The sequence below is a fragment of the Limulus polyphemus genome, unplaced genomic scaffold (genome assembly GCF_000517525.1).
Source record: "Limulus polyphemus unplaced genomic scaffold, Limulus_polyphemus-2.1.2 Scaffold2881, whole genome shotgun sequence".
Taxonomy (NCBI): Eukaryota; Metazoa; Arthropoda; class Merostomata; order Xiphosura; family Limulidae; genus Limulus; species Limulus polyphemus.
The window spans coordinates 3935-28521 of record NW_013668491.1 but is presented as its reverse complement, the minus strand read 5'-3'; the positions used below and the strand labels follow the sequence as shown (position 1 = coordinate 28521).

Below are 24587 nucleotides of genomic sequence, written 5' to 3'. Positions count from 1 at the left end.
GACTTTTATATTGACTTAGGTTGGAGAGATCCACCAAATCAGCCTACTATTGTTCATTGATCCCTGAAACGATAGCTTGGTTTCTCGAAAGCTTATATTTTACTGGCTTGTGTAGAGTGTATCTTGTCGACTTAGCCAGTCTATAACTTGATTTAGAGTTACAAATTTACCTAGCTCTTTTACAGATCTAGATAAAGGCTGTACTTCACTAAAACTAGCGGGATGTGTGGGGCTATAATAGATAGATTGTAGGGTTTTAATAGACATTGTTTTCTATGCTGTTTACTTGTATTTAATTTGTTACCATCATGTTTTTTTCTCTAACAGTATTAATAATTTGACCTTTGCAACTTTGCAACAGACGATATTAATTCTTAGACGATTCAGGATATTACTAAGCTTAAAAGGCTAACAACAGCCCACGACGACAGTCAAGACACAAATGAATGAATAATACAATAATACTTTATTTTAAATTATCCCATTTAGATACAGTACATTTACATTTCCAACAGCTTCTTGGAGAATATTCATATATGATAATCCTTCTGCAAATTCTTTCCATCCTATAGGGTTAAAATTATTTCGTTTTTGTGACACATCATTGACTAGGTCTATTATGATACTGTTTTGGGATGGATCTTCCACTGATCACTTATTCTCCACGATCAATTTTGCAACTGACCTTTTTCCTGGATTAAAAACAATATTTTCAGGATTCAGTTGCACTCCTTCATTTTCGTTATATTGGTCAACATAATACTGCTTTGCCTCCGATGTTATACAATGAGAGTGCCAACCAGAACTTTCTTGCTTTAATTTAAGAAACTTATCGACGAAGTTCTAAAAGGATGTCTAGATTTGAGAGGAAAATGATAAATATCATATATTTTTATTACCTGGTATCCACATTCGACGGCTTTGTATATTTATTCTGTGACCAAGATACCGATGAAAGATCTCTTGTCATCGCTATAGCAGTGATCTAGATTCCACACATGATCCACATAATGGAAAGGTTAATTTACCATTACATCAAAATTGTAAAACTGGATGATAGAGTTTCCTCGGGGTTAGAATTTTACATTTTATAAAAACCAAAATAATTTTCTAAATTAGAGAAACTTGTTGTTATTATTGGATAATCACAATATTTGTTTGCCCATGGATATAGCGATTTTTATACTCACGTACTTGATCTTTTCTCCTTTAATGTCGTATAAAAGTCTCGTACATCCAGGCGGGAAACTACTGTATGGTCCCTAAGGAAATTCATTAAACCTGTATCATTACACTTCATTTTCTCAAACTCATGCTCCCTCATGGGTCTATTTAGAACTACATTCTTTGGGTCAGAGTCATAACATTTATTACAATCATGGTAGTAGCACCCGTAAAACTCATAGATCTGTTTTGTTCTATACAGAAACCGTCTACTCTGTAATTCAGGAATTGTTTCTCACCACCATTAAGCATTAGATCTTTACCCCCTCAGATTTTGGTTCATAATCTAGCTATTGGATACTTACTTGGCTGTAATTGTTGCTCATAAAATATCCGTGATTAGGTATGATAGCTATCAATCGTGGTGGTATAAATTTGCTACTGTATACAGCCATGCATACAGAAGCAATGGTCGTGTATCTGAAGGGATCTGCATCACAGGTTGCAAGAAACTCTTCTCCAAATTGAAGATAGCCCCAACGAAGTATATCTATGTCTGATCGGCAGTATCTAAACATAGAAATATAGAATGATAAATATAGCTTTCAACAAAATTTCCAAGAAAACAACAACAACAAAAATTAATAAGAATCAGCACTGATAGTGTAATTTTTCTTACCCGTACATCTCTTCTTGAAAGTCAAAGATGTATTCTTCCTCTCGTCGCTGACAATGCCAATCCAGAAACTTTTGTCTTATGGGTACTGACATGGTGTCGGAAGAATAAAAAATTTAATCCAGTATAGGTCCTCGATATTCCTGTTTTGACTTTATATTGAAAAGATAAGGGAAATATCATTTCTGTAGTTCTCCTAATCTAAAAGTTCTTGGAAACAATAATAATAATATGAGTATGAAATTGTAACTAATCAATTATTCTAATTGTGAGGCTTTTGATGGTCACAACCATACTTTTTCCACCATTTAAGATAATGTCTGGTTTTATACATTGATGAATAAGATAATTCAAGATAAAGTGCTCATCAAAACCTATCATATTATGTGCTATAGCTGTATAATTCTTATGTTCTTTCGAAAATAAGAATTTACAAATTTCGCTAAATGAATTATAACCTTTAAAAACTGTTTCCACACAGAAGTTAACCTCGTGAATTCTAGTTTCCTAATCAGTCTCAAAATAAAAAAATAAGTATTTATTCGTCGAATCTTGGACTTTTTTTATCCTGGAGAAAATATAAATGGTTATTTAAGACATACGATTTAGATCCTACACATATGATTTCGCCACATCGATGAAATTCAGGATTACGTTTATTTTGTCAATAATGACAAAATAATTTTTACACTGGTAAAAATTATCACATGAAGATATCATTTGTTTACCATTATTTGATTTATGTCTGTTGTAACATTCTGCAGATTTGCAAAATCTGTTACAACCAGAAAAAAACTGTGTTGAACTTTCGAGAATTCATTACTATAACAAACATTACAATATTCAGAACAATGACATTCATTTAAATGCTCAAATGGCTTATTACAATCTTTAACAGTAATAATTTACCCCGAGGAAACCTTTCATTGATGTTATAACGTCGAAATGGTGATCATGGTACCATAGGTAAATTTTGTTTGGGCGTGAAGAACCTTTATATATTGGTTGAAATTTTCTGAAGATACTACATGTATTTGAACATTTAGATGACGTTCAAATTTAGAAATGTCTTCTATACCGCATGGTCGTTCTAGAATATTAAACGAAGTATGTAAGCCTTTAGCCATACGTGTAAAGTAGTGGTTGTCGTTGATCTCTAATACTATTATATTTTGGATCTTTTCTGAGCGATGCTAAGGCTATTAGTATAGCCAATTACTATTCCAATGTAATAACTTACATTTTGAATTAATCGTCTAATGGTATGTCTTTTTTACTTTGATTTACTTTTTCGATGGTAATTAAAATGATTTCAGGTGAGAAAAGATCCTTATTCTGTAAGCATGTACTTATTGGTTTATCCAGATGATCTGAATAAACACATACTCTTACTTTATCTCTATTGTCTAGTTGTTTCATTGTATCGTCCAGTATGTTTTGAATGTTCTTATTAAGCGTGTCTATAACGTTTATGAGTCCATGTGTTTTATGATTAAATGGTATATTGTATGTAGTAGATGTTGCGTCATACTTTTAACTCTACTATTCGCAGATTTTCTTATGATAAAATCTTCGTCTTCCATGTAGGGACATTTAGCAGATACCTGTAAAAGTCATAGAAAATGTATTAATAAATATAGTTTAAAAAAGAAAACAATTTCAGATATGTGAATCATATATAAGTTTTTGAAAACTTACCTCTCCTTCCATGCTAAACGATCGCTTGACACATCAGGAAGTTTGCATGCCTTCATCACCGAGTGTCTGTAAAAGAAATAAATAAATGAGATCATTTTGTATAGAAATTCGTATTAATCAATATAAACGATATGAAAAACTTATAGTAGTCTGAGTCTCTTCAACAGTTAGAGGCCACGGAAGGAAGTAAATTTTGCCTAATAGCTGACAAACATTTCTCTCTAATTCATTTAGATCCTCGCTGTTCATTGATAGTGAGATCATATCCTACATAAATATAAGTACAAGTTATCAGAACAGGTCTGTGAAAATCATACTGATATCAGTTCAGTTGTCCATGGTTATCACTAGTAGAACTATAAGATAAGTGAATGTTGAATTCAAAGTGATTGTAGACTGATTTACAGATGTTTATATATAGACGAGCTAGACTTGGTCAACTCAGAACTGACCCTTGTTATGTCTCAGTGACCTCTTCCATGTTGTGTTTCATCTGAATATATATATCTTCAATGTTTCAAAATATTATATTTGATATAATAATTAGATATTAGTGCTTAACGATAATCTCATACATTTCACACGTTTAAGTGGAATTGAATCGATCTTTCATATAAAAAGGCATACCGCTGAGCCAGAAATTACAGAAACTTGCAGTGTAATTGAATTCATTTAGCGTTTTGTAAAGTGAACTTTAATCTAATGTAGAACTGATTTTCATTATTATATATACTAGATATATATATATGTATATATAATGGTTATAGTAACTGATATTTTGTAAGTATGTATAATAGTATATTAGGCTTTGACAAACACTGATTTGTATAATTCATGTTACCAAAAACTTTAAAATAATCACTTGGTTTATAATTTAAGGACTTTGTATGCATTTGGAAAAATGAGTATAAATGAAATATACTGAAATAGATATCAAGAAATGAAAGTGTTGTACTGATTAGAAGAAAACAAGGTTAACTTTGTCTCCAACTGTTATGTGCCAGAAACCACGTGGTAATAATTCCATTTCCTAACATTCAAGGTTTAGCTAATAATAAAGGTCAAAAAGGTTTTCTAAACTTGAAGTGCTGCCCTATATATTTTCTAAAACAAAGCTGGTCAGTGGCTTTGAATATCAAACACGTTCAAGTGTGACCAACCCTACCCCTCACTTCTTAGTAAAAGATTAATTGCTAACAAAGTGACGTCAGTTTTCAAATTGTATGCTGCGATTCCCTAATAGTCACCTTATTAGACAGTCTAAAAGTTTTATGCAATTTGGTATTTTAAATAATAGCACAGTTAAACAGTAGGTTGTTCATTTATTATATTTAGTTGTAGAACAATAAAAGTAAATTATTTGGTTATAATAACCGTCTCATTCAAATAATATGCATGTTTTACTTGTGAAAGCGAAACAGTAAGTGGCTCACAGAACATTGTATGAAAGAATTTATGAACAGTTTAGAAATTTATTTTATACTTTCCCAAGATTTGTGTACCCAAAGAAGTTTTAAGTGACCAATGCCCAATAGCGTTAGACAATCTCAAAGTTTTATGCAATTTTAATCATCTATAGAAAATGGATGGACAAACAGTAAGTCATTCATTTAATATTTTTACTTGTTGCAAATTGTATCTGTACAGATGTTAAAATATGCAAAATAATTGTTTTAACATTATTAAATAATTACATTGATCATATTTAGAAGTATAGCATCTGCCTTTGTAAAACTCGCTCAAATTAAAACTATAAAGTATCATGTGTAAAATGAAATATTTTGTCAAATTATAACATAAAGTCAAACTAATGAAAGTGTAAGTTTAATTATTGCATAATATTTAATAAATGTTTTATTGATGACATAATTCCATGTTGAGACACATTAAAAAACAATTTGCTTTAATAACACGGTGTATATGTAGAACACCATCCAGTTTTGTAAAACATGTGTAAATGAACCATTTTGTCAAGCATAAAGTGAAACTAGTGAAAGTGTAAATTTTAATTAATAGACAATATTTCATGTTATTGTCGTTTTAGGATGATTTTCATATAAGTGGTCACAAAGTGTAATTAACTAATAGATTAGTGATAAGCGTCCTTTTATATTTTATCAGGTTGCATATGCTTTCAACGTTAAGGTTACATGATGCAAAACTTAATGAAATTAATTAACATAGATATGTTGCGTGAAAAGTATCAGATGTTTCATTCCTTTTTGGTTTAGAAAAGTGCGCACTTCTTTTTCACCAAAATTATGAAAGAAAAATTAGAAAGCCAACATTCGCAAATGAATATCATTTATCTTTCTCCTCTACCTTATCCAATAAAATCCTCAGAATACCGCAGATTTCACTGGAAGAGAGAATGGTATTCAAGACAGGGAATGGGGACTAAACTACAACATATATACTTCAGAAGGATTAGGCAAATAATATCAACTTGAGACTTTTAGTAAGAAACATTTATTGAAGCATACTAAATTGTAATCTTATAATACATAGGACAGTAAGTTTCGGGTGAATAGGCTTATTCTCAATGTAAAAACTTTACAGGTAGTTTTTGGCAAATAAGCCTATTATTTGATACAGTATATGCAATTTCATGAATTCTATGAACCAAAACACTATTAATAAGAACTCTTGGTGATGTTTACACAAGCAAACAACGTCTATAAGTTCGGAGCTCTTATTAGATACATTGTGAATTGTTTTTACATATGACTCCAGTAGAGTCAAAAGAAAGACACAAATCCATATATATGTGTCTTAGTCTGTGAAGGTTGTTGTAAAGCATATTTGTGCAAAGTTTCATCTTGAATGGTCGAAATATAGAGGAATGACAGGCCAAAAATCCCTAATTCTGTGAAATATTTTCATCTCTGACCCTTGTAAAATCACAAGCAAAGCAGAAGTTTCATATCTGTCTGATTCAATCTGTGGGGGTTGTCGTGAGGTATCTTTGTGCTAAGCCTCATTATAATTGATGGAAATATAAGGGAACTACAGGCCAAAATATGTATTTTGTAATCTTTGTCTTTTTCATTCCTAAAATTAAAACAGGGACTTAAATATTAAATGAGAAAGTCTTTTGAATGTATGGGACCAAGGTGTATGCTTTCGAAGTTCCCATACGATCTGTTCAGAAGTAAAAAAAGTAGCTCACAATAGTAACTGTTGGAAAAAAAAATAATATATATATATATATATAGCAAATACGTTACCCTCCCTGTAGGGGTAACATAAAAACGCACTTACACGAGTCTGCGCATGTGATGATCGTATAGCGGGTAAATGTTGGGTTTGAAATGCGGTGTCTTTATTATTGCACTGACCCTCCTAGGTCACAAGACCTAAATTCCGATCAGGCAGGCACTATACTGTCAAAGGTCATATCCTCTTTGGTATTTCTTAACATTCCCACTAAATGTGTCCAGGGAAAATTCCTTAGGCTTGTATTCTCTGGTCGCATCAGTCGTGTACAGGTTTAGAAATATCTTAAAACTGTCTTTCTTATTGGGGTGACTAGGTGGCATGGGTGACAAGTGCACTCTGGGAGATTTGACCACATTGGAATAAGCATAGAAAGGCTGATTCTCTAAATCTTATGCAGAATTTTTCTCTTGGCAGAGATCTCTCAATATTTAGAGAGAACTGCAACTGGCTTTTCTCTTTGTATACACTTCTGCTTAAGTGTATTTGTCTTTTGTGTGTTACAAATAAACTGTTTCTGTGGTACTGCGAATCGTCTATCAAGTTTTATTCCTCAATTTTGATAAGTCAAAAGCGAAGTGCGGTTACTATTCTTACCAGTAAGAAATCAATGTACCTGAGAATACCATATAAATTCTTATAAAGTTAGGCACTGACCACAGCTCATGAAGTTCATGTTCTGACTCTTACTCTAATATACATCTTGTGCAACGCCCCCTAGTGGCACAGCGGTATATCAGCTGATTTACAACGCTAAAAACCGGGTTTCGATACCCGTGGTGGGCAGAGCACAGATAGCCCAATGTGTAGCTTTGTGCTTAACTTCAAACAAACAAACAATCTTATGCAACCTAGAGAAACTAACTTGAAATATAAATGTGATAATGGTACAGACAGGGGTTTCATGTTTTGTCCGTTAAATTGCCACACTGACTAAATGCAAGTACTTATTACGACAAGAATGTATATGGACACCTAGCAGCGTCGGACATTAAAACTTCATCTACAACAACTCTGATATGCCCATATTATAAAAGACTGGAATTTTCTTTATATAGTTTATTTCAGTTTAGGAATTATATAACTAGTATTCTGTCAACAAATAGAAAAAGGACCCGGATAAATAAACACGTTATTAGATGGGTCATGAGATGAAAGTTTTAGCCTGTGGAAATAATAGGGAAATCGGGGGAAATAAGATGGATTGTTCTTACCATGAACTGGAAAAAAACATGAACTAGGATCATAACTGTGAAAAACAGGCTTTCAGTAGCTTTAACTGCTGCAAATGATCACCTTTATAAACACATACACAAAGTTTCATTGTTTCTTCTGCTTTTATAAATACGACGTACTTCCCTTCTCACAAATCCATTATAAAGATAAGTATATTTAATTTTTGTGTGGGTTTGTAACGACAAAAACGTTGGTCCATTCTTATGCAGTACAGCAACGCCATTTTTTTTCACACCTAAGGTGTTTTTTTTATTATATATATATATACACGCGCGCGCGCGTGATATTTGTATGAATTCTTAGCTAAAAGGTTTCAGTGTTTTAAAAATTAAAAATGCTTACTTTTTAGATTTCAATTAGATTTCTTTTAAATATGTTTTATTACAAAACTTTCCCATAAAAGTTTTGTAAATTGTATCTTTTTTTATTCCCAAAGTAACGCACGCAGTTTCATCGTGTTTAAGATTACTGGAATACAGTAAAAATACAGACAAGCCGACATTTTGTTTTAGTAGTTTTGGTTGTTAAGTGCAAAGCTACACACGGTATCAATAAGCGATTATTAGCGTTGCAATCCTTCAGTTTTACTGCTGAGTCACTGGGGAGGAGGAGATAATCAGAAGGTGTCATTTAATATAGCTTTTTATAATCATATCATTATATATTTATTCATCTATTTATTTACATTTTTCCGTGAATTTCTTTGCCCTTTTAAGCACTTACTTATACTAATAAGGCCGAAAGCACACTAGGTCTAAGATTGTGGCTCTGTCAACAGACGAAGATTGTGCAGTTGAGTACAAAATAATTTAACCAAGCCTACCTCATTTTGTTCCCCCCCAAAACATTTATCATAAGGCAATATTACTATAATTCAGATGAAATATAAAATGATAAAGCAAACTTATAAAAAAAAAAAGAAAGAAAACTCCAGGACTGTAGTTGAGGCAGAACTTGCCCACAAACATTTTTTCTTTCTAGCAACGTATCACCAAGATAAACTTATTTTTGTCACCAAAACGTGAATTTTAATAAAGATTTATTATTATTATTATCATCATCATCTGCTACTTCAGCAACAACAGATTAGTTTCGCCGAATTCACAGCTCGATGCTGCTATGAAAAGAGAAGGAAATAAAGTAGTCTTTATATAGTGGTAGAATGTAGAGGTAAGTAAAGGACTATATATTAAAAGTATTATTTAAAGCTAAATTAAGTTTTTATAACATTGTTACGGAGTAACTGTCTTTCCCAAGCTGAAGAAGCAAAATTATAGTTAAATGTACACTTTCATAAGATATCAGCAGTAGGTCTATTATATTCCTAACAGTACTGTTACGTATCTGCTTGTTTGTTAATTTCCGGTATAATTTATTTCAGAGGAACTTCAGTGATACAAGCCCCTTCGTGATTAAAACTAGTTTATTCTTTTTGTAATACACAGAATTTCCACAGTAACTTTACACTTAACAACCTTTATAACACACGCTATAAATCACAGTGATTCACACACATTTTACTTACAGTGCTTACTGTTCGCTTGACTCAATTATCTATCTCTTCACTCTATCTATCTCTGCAATCGCGCTGGTTTTTCTCGCCAGCCTTATATACTAAAAAAGAGGGCGTCTAGGAAATACTCGGACATTCGCAAGGTTCCCCAATAATTCTATAAACTCCAGCGCGCATTCTTCCAGTGTCACGTGACTTCCGCTGTCGTAACAGTACATTATTTATTCAGTCCCTTAACGCTTTTCAAGAAGAGCGTATAATAATATTTCAACATAATAGTATGTCCGCCATATCCGTTGTCGACGGCTCGTTTCACCAAATCAGAGCTCATCAAGCCGGCTAGGACAAAACAAACACATTAATGAACAGAACACTATTTATATAAGTCATATGTCGGACATAGTACGGTTGAAATTTTATTACATACCCTTCTTGAAAAATCAAAGGGACTGAATGAAGAATGTAACGTTAAAATATAAGTGGCCTAATACTAATGACTTAACAAGTAAATATTTTATCTCTTTATTTAGATGTAAGCGCGAATCTAAGCTGAACTGGTACCATATAGCTTTACATGAGGAAGAGTTTACTACTTGTTTAGATCACCAGCCTATGACTTCAAAAACTGAGATATAGGCATTTACCCATGACAACCAAATGTTAAGAAACAGCGATTAGCTAAAAGTAATAAAAAATACACTTGAATACAAATTACAGGATCAGCGCTCTTGTTCAAACTATTATGACTTTCCTCTTGTAGAGCTATAAATGTGCGCAGAAGAAAAATAATGAAGAAATGCACAAACCAATGATTTCAATCCAGATGCACCGAAAAACCCAAAATCAAAATTTGCGATTTTTAAAATTATGTATACATTTAAACTGGAATAAATTTCAAATCTGAAGTTGTTTTCTTTTCCAATGTATGAAAGAACATATAATCAAGCCAATTTAAAATACCATTAATAATAAACTATTGCGCCAAAGTAGGAGCTAATATTTCGAGTTTTAACGCAAAACTTCACAATGTTCTATCTGCGCTTTGTTCAAGGAAACACGCGAATGAATTACATCGGAAATAGCTTATGCAATGGAGTTGTGGCCAAGATTCTGTTTCAAAAAAGTATATCATAATGATAAAATTGTTTTTAAGACAATTTATGCATAAGGAGATATGAAATATGCAACTTTTATAAATATGCGCTCTGCAGTGGAGCTTTCGTATCGTTTGTCAAATATATAATTTTGTTTTGTTAACGCTGATTTGTTAATGCTGATTTAAATAATGTTTTAAAATGTTCTTGATAGATCGTGGTGAAAAGAAATGAAAGCATGACTAAAATGTGCTTTAACTTTGAAGTGTTTGAAAATGCGTTTAATATTTATTCAAATCATTTTTCACTTAGATTTTTCCTGAAGTTAATTTTTAACATTGCCGTTCTATTACTGTGTTAACAAGAATCAAAACCATAATGTAAGAATAAAATTTTAACATATGCCAAAGCCTTTATACGATATTCACATATGAAAGTATTGAATCACCCCCCCACCCCATACAGAGATAGATACAAAAGAGTTATATTGAACTTCAAATCTAAATGAATATGGCAGAGATTAAAAGAGTGTTGTTAAGTACTTTTAATTCTTAAACGAATTATGACCTTAATACGTTTGTTAAAAACTTAATTATGCGGAGCTGACAAACAAAACAAAATGCATCTTGACCACAAGCATAATATCCTAATTTGTTAAGTAAAATTACGCAAGAAACTTATGATACGATCCTCATCCATGAGTAATTGTATTTAATAATAATATTAGTTTTACTTTGTACTTTCAAAAACAAATCACTTATCCACCTAAAATTTCAGTATTAGTTTAATGCTATTAAAATAAATATCAATAGGAAAGTCACTAAGTGATAATTAAAATGTTTTATTTAATTTTATTTAATTCTCCGATGGCACATTTTCTAAGAGTAAAAAACTTATTTTCTAGTTATTTAATAGTTCTAGTTCAAGTACAATCTTATCTTATTCCAAGTTCAAATAATGTTTCCCTGTATGTGAAATACATTATATTTAATAATTTAGACTTACTCTTAGAAAATTGTTGGCGTTCTTCTTGTAGTTATTACTGATAAGCACAACAAGTGATTTGAGTATTTCTTATTTGTAAATCTCCCCTTCTTCACAAAATGTCAGTAGCCAAAGTCGGCCCCTTTTTAAACCCTCTAAGTAAATTAAACGAAGAACTAAAATCCGAAACTGCATTACATGTATTGAAATATTAATTCCATGACAATAAAGCAAAACAAACTACAATTGATAAATACAGTTACATGCAGTTTTAATATCAAACTACTGAAAATACATTAATGGCATATTTAAGTCAATCATTTTGGAAATCCAAAACAATAAAACTGAAAGCAGGCTCCAATCTACAAAAGTTATGGTTGTCAGATATTTCTTTTGGTCTCACCATAGTTACTACTAATACCACCTCCTGTATATCAAACTCCTATTCCCAAATATTCCTACTTTTATTACTTTACACTCCTTTTAGAATCCACCCTTCTGTTGACTATCCCCCCCCCCCCAATTACCATATCTACGTCTTATTCTCTTAAGAACATAAGCATTGCATTATTACCCTTTATTGCACGGTGTACAAGTGAATAAAGAAAATACCAAAATGATTAAGTACTTAGACCTTATCTAGGATTGTTCTGCAAAATTAGGCTTTCAGGCAATGATGCTCCTTGTGAATGTTATAGATGTTGGCGGTGACCTTCTGAATCATCTAAGAAGTTGGCTGAAAGTTCCTGCGGTCCACTCCACTCCAAGCGTAGTTGACATATAGCAGGTTTCCTAAAGTTTTGCACTGGAGTCGATTTTTCATTTGCGTTTTCATATTAGTAACAGTGCTTCGTTTGCTTGTTGTTAATCGCAAAACTACACAATGTGCTATCTGTGCTGTGCCCACTACGAGTATCAAAACCCAGATTTTAGAATTATAAACCTTTAGATTTACCGCTAAAGTCACTGGAGGGATTGGATAATTATAGTGTTCAAAGTTATTTCACTGTAATTTCTACTACTAGTGTCAGAATGTCCAGGACAGGCTAAGCCACGTAACTCAGTCTCTTGCAGCATTCTCGTCTACATAGACCTCAAGCCAGGACCTGACATGGCCAGGTGGTTAAGACGTTCGACTTACGATCTGAGTGTCACGGGTTTGAATCCCTGTCCCACCAAACATGCTCGCCCTTTCAGCCATAGGGGCATTATAATGTGATGGTCATTCTCACTAGTCGTTGGCAAAATAGTAACCCAAGAGTTGACAGTGGGTGGTGATGACTAGCTTGCCTTCCTTCTAGTCTTTCACTGCTAAATTAGGGACCGCTAGTGCAGATAGCTCTCGTGTAGTTTTTGTGAAACTAAAAACAAACCAAACCTCAAACTGAAAGAATATTTCAATTACTTCTTTCCAGATATTCGTTAAATTGACTTTTTTACTTTACATAAAGCCCACAATAGTTAAACATTTTTAGTTTATTACTCCTATTAGCTAAATTATCTCCTCCATATCCACCCAGATCTGGTAGTTCTTGTAATGTGTTATTTTAGGTGCAACAATTTACTTAATTGTAAGATTAGTTGTTATAAGTAAAAATTACTAAAGTATTTGAAATAATGTTGTCAGTAGTTTTTGACAAATCGAATTACTTTACCTCCAGGAAGTCTCGAAGTACTCTATAGCACTAGATCAGTGTTCATCAGAACAATTCCACAGGGTTTTATAATTAGCTCCAATGTAGTTTCATGCTCCATCTTGTTCAAACTCAACAGATAAAGTTTGAACAATATGTGTTTGAAGTGTCGAACTTGATCTATCTACACATTCTGATTTTACAAAAGTTCTTACTCCTTTATATTTTTTGAAGTAGGATTAGTGTGAACGTTATGTATAAGGCTGAAACCTTTGTAAGTCATAGTCACCTGTAAAGTTACTCTCACCTCAAGTATTTTATTAATGTTTGTTTTTTTGCCTCTTTGTACAGTGTAGAGGAACATAATTTTCTATAAATGTCATCACAGTTTCATCTTTCCTTCCATTTTATAATTATTTTCTTAATACGGTTAGCTTAAAAATTTCCATTCTTAAATTGAGAATTTACTTATCCAAAGCACAGTAAATTCTACTGCCACATATTTTTTTGTTCATGGTCGCTTCTTAAACAAAATATTTCAAGGTTCTATATTACAACAGTTTATCTAATTAAGTGTCTTATTACCATGCATATTAATACGACAATATAATAATTTTATTGTTTTTATTTTCTTTTTCACTCTGTTGGGTTAGTTACATTCTTAGCAGAGCTCTACCATTAACTTGCATGGGAAAACGAAAGATGCAACTCTAGGTGGATGACATAGCTAAATCAAATGAAACGTAACGACCTTCTTGACCAACATGTTTTGTGAAAACTGCACACATCTGCACAACTAAAAAAATAAAAAGGTAGAATACATACCACATTTTCCCTTCACCCTTTACCTCAGACTTGTCCTCAAGCCAACATTATACTTAACTTTAAAGCTAATAATATTTAGTTTACAGCAGTACAGTAGGAGTCAATGCATGGAACATATAAACAGACTCATTCCCTAAAAAATACTGTTACGTCTCCCCATTTGTTAATTAACTTTCCGTAACTTCGTTCCGACGAAACTTTAGCGACACAAGCCCTTACTTAATAAAACTGGTTTATTCTTTCCGAATATAACTTTACGATACACTTAATTTCAACAATCGCGCTAAAACAAATGCTATAACAACAAACGTGCTCAATAATACTCTCTGACTGCAGATCAATTACTCACTGTCTACACAAACATTATTGTCGTCACGTTGTCACCCTCTTATATATATACCAGACTACCCTATATCTAGTAATCTCCCTACAATTCACGAAGGTACAAGATATTTCCAGAAAGCAGGGGGCGTGACACTAGTCACGTGACCTCGCTGACACAACAATACTAAGCATAATAAATAAATAGAAAACAAACAGATACCATATACTATAGAAATAATTGTAACTTAAAAAACAACATATTTTGGACTTGCTATTTTATTTAAATTTATAGCAATTTGTACGAAAAGGCAATTGATCAAAAGTTAATACCAATTTGTATTTGCAGAACTTTGGAAGAAAATAAAACAGCCAGCTACGTCTTTAAAATCCCGTCGTCTTGCAGGAGCATCATGCAACAGAATGTAGATACTGGAAATTGTGTTTTCCACATCCAAATCAGCTGCAACACATCCTGCTTGAAAGGCATTGTGCAGTTTATGCAGTCCACAGGTCCCAATGTTTAGAATATTGCAATTGGTCTGCTATTCAATTTCCTTTGAAAAATCTGTTAAAAATATTACGTTCACATTAGGCCCAACCATTGAAAGTTGCAGAAGATGTCTGAAGTCAAAGATTGTGATAGAACTGGATATCTCTTTGTATCTACCATCTGCATTAGCTTGTTCAATAAATTTATATGTATAATAAAATGTTTTAACCTCATCATCACAGAAAAAGTGAATGTAGATGTCTAGCCATTTTTTCCTGCTGATCTTCCTTTTGGGTTTTATAAAACAATAGCATAAATGAATTTACTTTGATTTTCTGTTCAAATGTGGAGCTATACCAAAAGTACCAAGGTATACTGCTTTGCCTTCTGCACAGCTATACTGCTTAGAAATTGAAATGTTTGGAAACATTAGCTTGAAAAGATCAGAAATATTTTCACATGAATGAAAACTGTAGTGGTTTGTAATTATTTTTAGGGTTCATAAAATTTCTGCTTTAAGCACATCTGTTGCACTTGCAGAGAAACTGTTCAAATTGGTCAAGTTCAGAGTTAGTTGCTAGATCAAGATTACTGGTAGCAAAAGTCTTCCGAGTTAAAAAGGCACCTAATGTAATAGCAGGCTGACTTGACTTGATAAGTTTGAAATGTTTTTCCCCCTTTTGCTTTGCTGTTTAATGCTGATTTGCCCATAGTAGAAATATCAGTGTGCTTCCTGCATAGAAAGCAATAAGCTTTGTGAAGAGAATTGTCTTTTCTAAGCCAGTCACATATTTTTTCTATCAAGTCATGCATTGTTAAAATGGCAATTCCCACGTTTGTGGAGGCAGCTCATGATTCCTGAAGTAGATTTCACTTTGAATGACTGCACTGCACTGAATTTTCACAAAAAGAAACAATGTAGTTACCTTTCATAAAAAGGAAGTACAGTGGAGTTCACTTAAGACAAGTAAGGATTATTTGAAATTCTGGTTAATTTGAACCAAGTGAAAAGTTCTAACTTTTTCCTGCTTTATTGCATGTTTTAAAAACATGCCTAATTCACACTAAAAAACACAAACTTCTGTTAAATTGAACAAGTACCTCTAACCATACCTACAAATCTAAGTTGAAATATTAGTGTAACTTTTACCAAGAGTTTTTTGGACCAAATTCTTAGACATATTGTGGGAAGCAATATCTGCACACAACTCAATGATACCTATTTGGCATGTGTACAGATAAAAGTATGTTAGTTTCAACTGGCACAGTGGTTATATTTTTCTGATTGGCCTTCAACTTTGTTGTTTACTACCTTTATTAAAATTCATTTGAGTTCAAACTCAGATTTAGAAGTTGATAGAACGATGGCAAAAAGACAGTACAAAACTTTTAATATCAAAACAAAGTTAAGGAAGTTGGAAGAAGTAGATAAAAGCAAAGATAGCAAAACAACTATTGTCACTAAATATGGAATACCAAAATCCACATTTTCTTAACTTTGTGGCCTTTCTGCTATGTTAATATATGAAGTACACTTGTCACATTAAGTTTTAATACATATTTATCTAGTACATATGTTGCTTAACATACATGACTTGTGAGATTGGATGTTATTTTTGTAGACAAGGAACATAACCAGGAGTAAAAAATAACTTAATATGTACATACTTTCCTTGATTTTTAAAAACTGACTACACATGGAGCTATCTTCCTTGATATTTTCTCAAACATTTGGTTAATTCAAACGTTTTCTCTGGTCCCAAGCAGTTCAAATTAAGCAAGCTTCACTGTATTAGTTGTAAAACAAAGGCAACCACTCACATTAGTTACTAAATGACACACCCACTCACTGAGTACTAAAACTTCTAATGTTCTTTTTTTTAAAATAAAAAACACACACAAAATAAAAATAAAACACAATGAACCTGCACAAAAATACATTTAGTTTTTGTTTGATTCTCAGTTTCACAAAATTCAAGTATATTCAAAGATACAATCAATAATTCTAAAAAATCAAGTACATTCAAGGACTTGAAAAGTGATTTCAAAGTACAAGGATATTCAAGTATTTTCAAGGATCATATGAACTCTGCTAGAACCCCACACTGAGATGGTGGAGGTACTGGTACAGAAATTACCTAGATGATCCTCTATTCGAGAGTGCTAAAAAGAAGCCCATGGGGTGCAACACCCTATGGCAGGTATACTCTTCACTTGAGTGAAGGATAGGAAGAGGCAAGAAGCCTGAAAGGTATTCAAACCATTGAATGGCTAATATGTGTAGTAAGGTTGGGGCACATTTAGACTGTACCACATGTGCTCAGCTCCCCAACCAGGTCAGGGCGAACTGTGTAAAAAGGGCACTTATGATAAGTATCCATGCACAGTTCCTTTACTATCAGATACCAAGGGCTTACACCAGCCATGGAAAGAGTAGACACAACTAATAGGAATACTTATGAAACCACCTCTCAACCATCAGATTCTACAGTCCTTGTGCCAGCTGTGTGAGTAGAATTAATGAGCAATACATTACAGTTGGATATCAAGAAATATCAATTACTCTGCAAGCATATTTGGTGGAGTCATGTTTTTTTCAGCAATTTTTGGAATATTAAGTTTAATTATTATATCGGCTATTGTGTGGCTATATAATGTGAAGAAATGAATAGTGGCCAATGACACTTTTTCTTCACTTCATCTATCCAGTGTATAGGTTTTTCTCACAGTGACTACAAAGCACATTCACACCAACAGTATGTTTGATACTTTTCAGTGAATGATGAGGAGTGGAATTCTACAAAACTAGTATAACCCAATAACACACGTTGATCAAAGTGCAGATTGCATTGGACCTCCCTTGAACTTAGACTTTGAGATTAAACAATTTTCAAAATAGTAAATTTATTTTTTATGCTAAGGTATCTCTGCTGTTCATACTGTGGGTACCCATTGACATGTGTCGACATAAATAATCAACAGTAAGGAATAAGAAAGGAAAATAAAACATTAAAAATATTCAAAGTGAAAAGGTAAAGACATAAAATTACAAATTACACATATGGCCCAAAGAAGATATTCTAAGATTATATAATGAATAGTTAAAAGGTATGCACATATTTCTATTTCTTAATTTTAAGTATTTCATTGCATTGTACACCGATGTTAATAGTAAGAAATTAGTGATACAGTAGAGAAAATGGAAAATAAAATAAATATTTACCTAATAAAACGTTGATATCCATTTAGGAGATTCTAGACATTATGCAAGTCAAATGTGAAAACTGTAAGGTAATAAATAGTATTTTTATACTCAAAATGAAAATCACCTTGCAGGTGAGCTACTTAAGGGTCTAAATGCAAATAACTACATTAAATAATGAATCTTTATTAGAAATAGTAGAAAACACCAAAATAAAATGTTTTATTTTTCTCAAACTACATTAATGAAAGTTTTTGTCAAGTTTTAAACAAGTTTACCCACTGGTTTTATTACTAGAATGAACTTTAATGAGAGTTATGTAACATGCTTCAATCTGAAGCAAATTATCACTATAGGGTTAAAATCTATGTTTACATGGTAAGGAATAAATTAAATATAAACAGTAATTTCTATGGGTTACCTGATAAGGCAGGGAGGATGAAGCAAAAAACAGTATGAATTATACGTGAAGGAAACACCGGATGCAGAACCAACTGGTCAGGCTTGTTTGGTTGGGTGGCATTTATTGGTGCAAAGCAACTAGGCAAGCTACACCATACAACCAGTAGAAATCATGAAGGTAAAATTTTATAAAATGTAAAAATAAATTAAGTTAAAATTAAACAATGTCCAAAATTCAGATAAAAGACTCAGATAGAATTAGAAAGGCCAATGGCTCATAAAAATTAAAAAAACAATCAAGTTGGACAGTGTCACTATTGTCAATGACACTGTCCAACGTCAGGGGTAAACCCATAGAAAATTCCCGTCTAAAATTATGCCACCACTCACAGTTGTAATGATGGCATGACAGTAAAACGTAAGCTATTGTGACTTGAGTGTCACAATGGTCACACATTGGTGGATCGGTCACAGATAAAAGAAAACGAGTTAAGAAACTGTGACCAATGCATAGCCTAGCCAGGACCAGTTCCTCCTTTTGATCCTTACATAAATAAGATTGCCAAAGAGCAACAGAGGGTTTGATCTGGAAAAGCTTGTTATGCAATTGCTCACTCCAATTCGCCTGCCATGCCTTGAAAACAGGACAGGCACAGCCATGATGGCACCAGAGCAGAATTTGTTCTCGTGAACACTGATGTGGCCAGGTATCCAGAAAAACTGGATAGTAATGAAAGATATAAAAAAATGGACCAGCTTTTGTTGAATATAGACGAGAACAGGGTAAGAACTAACATTAAGCAATTCCAGGGCCAGTAGAGAGCTAAGAAAGTCAGTGTAAATGGTACAATTAGCGTACTGCATAGCTTCTACATGATTCAGTGCAAGAGAAATGGAGTATCTGCCTTCCTCAGATGACTCAAAGAAAGGTCACAGGTGGGGATGGTAATACGCAATGGTGGGATGGGCTGACCATTGGAGACAGCAACATCATCTAATGACAGACCTTATTCAGCAAGCTGCACCTGGATACAAAGGCCAAAAGGAAGAATGGCAGACTATATGTTCTTAAAGAGCATAACCCACTGATGGAGGAAGATATAACCCCAGGTGGAATGCTGTGGTAAGGATCGAGGTTTAGTAGAATACTGCAAACAGTGGAGGTTAAGAGGAGGTTCATGGAATTCAGTGTAGACTCTGGACTGCAGAAGTGTGGAAAGCCCCCATGCATAGCCATAGACCCAGATGGTGAATGGGATCCAACATTTTCAAGGCAGAGGCCCTGGCAGAATCATAGACCAGAGCTCCATAGTCCACTTTGGATCGAATGAGGGCAAGACAGATCTTGAGTATAGAACATCGATCCACTCCCCAGGAGGTGGAAGAGATAACAGAGAGGATGTTCAGTGTTCTTGTACACTTGACACATAGCTGCTTGATGTAAGAAATGAGAGTAAACTTATGGTCAAAGATAAGACCCAAGAACTTTGCTTCAGAAACCATGGGAACAACATCATCACCAAGACCGAAATCGGGATGGGGGTGTAAGTCATGTTGGTGGCAAGAGTGCATGCAAATGGTTTTGGAGAAAGAAAAGGTAAAACCTTCAACAGGCAATTGAGGGCAGTTTGAAGCTGCCACTGAATACACCTCATATTTGATGACCCACAAGAATTGGGAAAGTTGTCAACATAAAGGCCGTTTGCAAATGTAGGAGGAAGTTGTTTAGTGATAGTATTGATCTTGATACTGAAAAGAGTGACACTCAAGACACAGCCTTAGGGACTCTTAAACTCCTGTTTGAAAGAACGGGGAAAGGGTGAAACCAGCGCAGACTTGGAATCGCCTGTCGTGTAAAAAATTATGAATAAAAATGGGCAAATGGCTATGCAAAATGCCGAACCACCACATAGTGTCGTAAGCCTACTCAAGACCGAAGAAAATGGAGACAAAATGTTCTCTCTCTCGAGGAAGGCTTCCCTGATCGAGGTTTCAAGTTGAATCATGTGATCCACGGTGGAGTGCTGTAGATGAAACACACACTGGGTGGGCAAGAAGAAGTTGTTTGATTCAAGGAACCAAACAAGATGAGCATTAACTATCATTTCTTAAGATCTTACAGAGACAGCTAGTCAAAACAACTCAACAAAAATTAGATGGGATCTTCGATCCTTCCCAGGCTTAGAAAATGGTAGGACAATAGCCTTGCACCAAGCACCCTGGTTACCAGAGATAAATTCCCGTTATACATTTTCTGTCATTTTAATGTGTTGTGTTAAATGATGTTTAATAGCCTTATATTAGTGTTATGACTGTATGCTAAGTATAGTGTGATTACTTAACCTTTTCCAAATCAATGGCAATATTTCAGCCACTTCCACATTTTGCATTCATAAAAATTAATAATTCAGAAATTAAATTATATTTGAAACACACACACTAAAACATGAAACATGATAACCAATGAAAATTTTGGAACTTCAATTGTACTTTTTGGTAAATTAAGAAATTATAATGAAATAAAAAGCACTTTATGTCATAACTGTATACTATGCCATTGTGCAACATACCTGTAACTTCTAACCTGAAAAACCAGACTTCGTGCATGCTTAATAGCAAAATACAAATGATGCCATGTGTTAACTAACTTTATTGAAAGAAATTTTGCAATAAACTTAATTTATTAGTATTTATGTTACTATATCTTAATTATAAAATTGCCAGCATTATCCTTTCAGATATTATGTGCAACTGTTTTAAAAAACTGCCCCTGCTAACCTCAAAGACCATGTTGGGACAGTCCATCTACACATACCACTGGTTTAAAAGTACAAGTGGAAGCTTTTGTAAAGCAAAAAATAACTGCCAAAGTAATTATTGCAATAGAATAAACAGAAATGCAGGGAAACAAATAAAATTATATTATTACCTTTTCATAAGCATATAAAAACAAAGCCATGATATTGTTACGACAACGCAGGTCACGTGACGCTTGTATCACGCCACTTCCTTTTCGAACCTTCATGAAATGTCGGGAGACTACTAGATTGGGGTAGTCTTGTATATATAAGACCGGCCAAGAAACAAAATGAGGTAATGTGTGTAATTGAACTGAGTATTGTTGAGTCGAGCACGTGAAACGTTCGTTGAGAATTATAGCGTTTGTTATAGCGCGACTGTTGAAATTAAGTGTATCGCAAAGTTATATTCAGAAAGAATAAACCAGTTTTATTTAAGAAAGGACTTCTATCGGTAAAGTTTCTTCAGTAAGAATTTTTACGGAAAATTAACTAACGAACGGAGACGTAACAATATAATTAGATTATCTGAAGGCATGCAATTATGAAAAGCATCTGACATAACTACTCTATGACAAATAAAACTGTGCAAAAGAAAATAATCTTAGCTTTCAGACAATATATCTATGATTGTTTTTAGTTTATAAGCTTGGAAGTTGTAAAATAAAAAATGTTGTCAGTTGAATTTTAGTGTTTTTGGTACTATGAACTTAAATTCAATATCCTCAAACAATATGAGTTACAAACAGTAACAAACACATAAAAGGACTACAGATTTGAAGCTTTTTTTTATTTTCATGTTGGAAAGTTTATCTGCACAGGTAAGAAGTTTAGACATTTCCATTCCCAAAATAAAAATTACAAGTGTGTGTGTGTGTGTGTGAGGAAGAGGAGGGTAAAATCTAAAGTAAGATTTGAAGTTTAGAATTTATTATTTTACCTGCAACAAATGTTCACATTACATTAAAATAAGATCTATACTTGAAATGTTCAACTACAGTTTTAACTTGCAGGGGATTTAATGGAAAGATTAGAACTTTTTAAAACATCATGATGTCTTTCTTTTATAGATGATTTAGGCAGTGTTCATAATGAACAAATAAAGATGAAATGAGCAGCAGCTGCCTTGTTCAGAGTGACATTTGAGGATAAGGTGTTGTGTTTATATGCTATCTGGGAGAATTGTAGTAAATGTGACATGACTGATTGGTGATTTTTGTTATGCAGTTGGTGGAATGGCTATGACTTGAACAATGGTGGCTGCAAAAAATGGCTAATTTACAGGTATCAGTTTCTATTTAGCAATGGTAGGAAAATTTTCATTTTTCTAGTTTTCCAGAATTTATCTAAGTTGATGCATCTGTAATTGTCCTAGCCTATTTTATATCCAGTCAACATGACATGTTCTGAAAGGGCTGAATCCTGTATCTTTATCAGTCTTGTACAGCTTCTAGGTTCCTTTCTTCTTGCCCAAATGATTCTCAACCAATTCTCAATGGACAGATCAAATGGCACATGTCATGATATTTTAAGAGTTATTTTCAAAATTTAATTAAACCACTTTACTATCATTGTATGTCAATAAAATTAGCATCCTAGCATAGTTTATAATTCTAATTTTAAAACTATACATGTTTCAATTTCTCACTCAAAATAAAATATTTAAAAAATACCAAATGTTTTTTGTGTGTCATATAGCATGCCTTCTTATCACTCAGTTTATATTTCATTATGCCTACCATACAACATTTATAGTGGTTAACAAATTAAAAACTCAAGCTTCATAAATTTTACATGCTATAATATAAAATAAGAACCTTCCATTTTTTCATACAGTGGTTTTCATGTGTACTAGTATAGTAATTTAATAATTTTTGGTTTTATAAAATGCATCTTTGGAAAGTACAAATCAATTTTATAACATCATAAGTATTAGAAATCATTGTTTTTCTAAACAAGTTAGTGATTAAGAAAAACAGTTAAAACTAAGCATTTGTGATGAAATAGTAATAATAATAATAATATATATATATTGCATTACCGTTATCTGTCCAGGTTATAAACTTATTGTCATAACAAATAATATCTGTGGTAATAGCACACAAATGCATTGGGGATGTCTCATCTATCACCCATGCTTTCACCCAAAATGTCTCAGCTTCTACTGCCTTTCACTGTTTATATCCAGTTGTGGAAAGGCAGTTTCAAGTAGAAATGAAGCCACCCTAATATTTCTACTAATTAAACTCCCAACCTCCACCCTTACAAAATATATTAAATAGAACTATACAGCCTACCTTAAAAGTTCTTACTCCCAACCTCCTCCCTTTCTCCTGAAGATTTATTCAAGTATAACACAGGAATGCCACGATAAGCCCAGCTACTTGAAGTTAGTCTTTCCATCCCAGTTATACTGAATAAAATGACTTGAAAAATTGCTATTAGCTACTTATAAGTTAAAGTAACTAACCCCTCTTTATTTCATTTATTTTATAAGATATTTTCCCTTAATCGATAGTTTAGTTTCTAAAATTTTGTTTACTTATTGAAAAATAAAGTAAGGTATTTCTTTAATAGCCTGTCTTTATAGCTGTTACCTTTCAGTTTATTTTTTAATAACATAACATTATCCATAAAAAATTATAGTTATTACAGATTATTAAGAACTGTTTTAGTTGAGATATAATAATACCTTTTAACATGTTAGGTGTGGGTAGACCAAGAATGGGAAAATTAAATTCTCTTCTTTTATCAAAAATAGTCAACTGCACTGAACCTTCTATAAAAGTAATGTCCAAATCTAAATAATTAGCTTGGACCTCATTATTATTATTACTTCTTTCTATTGTAAGTTCTGTTGGATATATTAAGTTTGGTGTAAAATTCGTATTGTGTATAGATATTAAGTCATCTATGTAATGGAAGGTGTAAATATATTAGTTAGGATCTAAAGTCTGCTTCATAAGTGAACAGTTTTCATAAAAGAACAGATACAAGTTGGTCATATTTGAATAGAAGTTTGTTCCCTTTGGAATACCCACCGTTTGCTTATATACTTGTTCATTAAAAGTAACATAACTGTTATAAATACAGAAATGGAGTATATTTCTACATTGAATTCTAGTAAATATAAATTTGGGTATAGTTATTTTATTATTTATAAAGTTATCAAACAATGTAGTAAAGTCATATGTAAAAAATAACTGGTAGTTTTGAAGAATTGAAATTATTTTATGCATTCCAAAACTGGAATGTTATTTTTAATAATCCAAAAATAACTATTCTGGTTATTTGAAGACTGTTTTTATTTTTTCAAATAAGACATCTAAAA

At 32.8% G+C, this 24587-nt stretch overlaps 1 long non-coding RNA gene across 3 annotated transcripts; it reads right to left on the bottom strand.

The window, feature by feature from the left end:
- Nucleotides 1-447: 447 nt before the first annotated feature.
- On the bottom strand, nt 448-17467 carry LOC111087945. Of its 3 annotated transcripts, none has more exons than XR_002612562.1 (4): nt 14695-17467; nt 1844-3604; nt 1530-1734; nt 448-1262 (listed from the first exon to the last, which is right to left on the bottom strand). It is a non-coding gene; the product is annotated as an uncharacterized LOC111087945 (long non-coding RNA). The 3 variants fall into 3 exon arrangements; XR_002612560.1 differs by lacking the exon at nt 448-1262 and having other exon boundaries at nt 1537-1734; nt 1844-3444; nt 3539-3604; XR_002612561.1 differs by lacking the exon at nt 448-1262 and having other exon boundaries at nt 1537-1734; nt 1844-1992; nt 3539-3604.
- Nucleotides 17468-24587: the final 7120 nt, after the last annotated feature.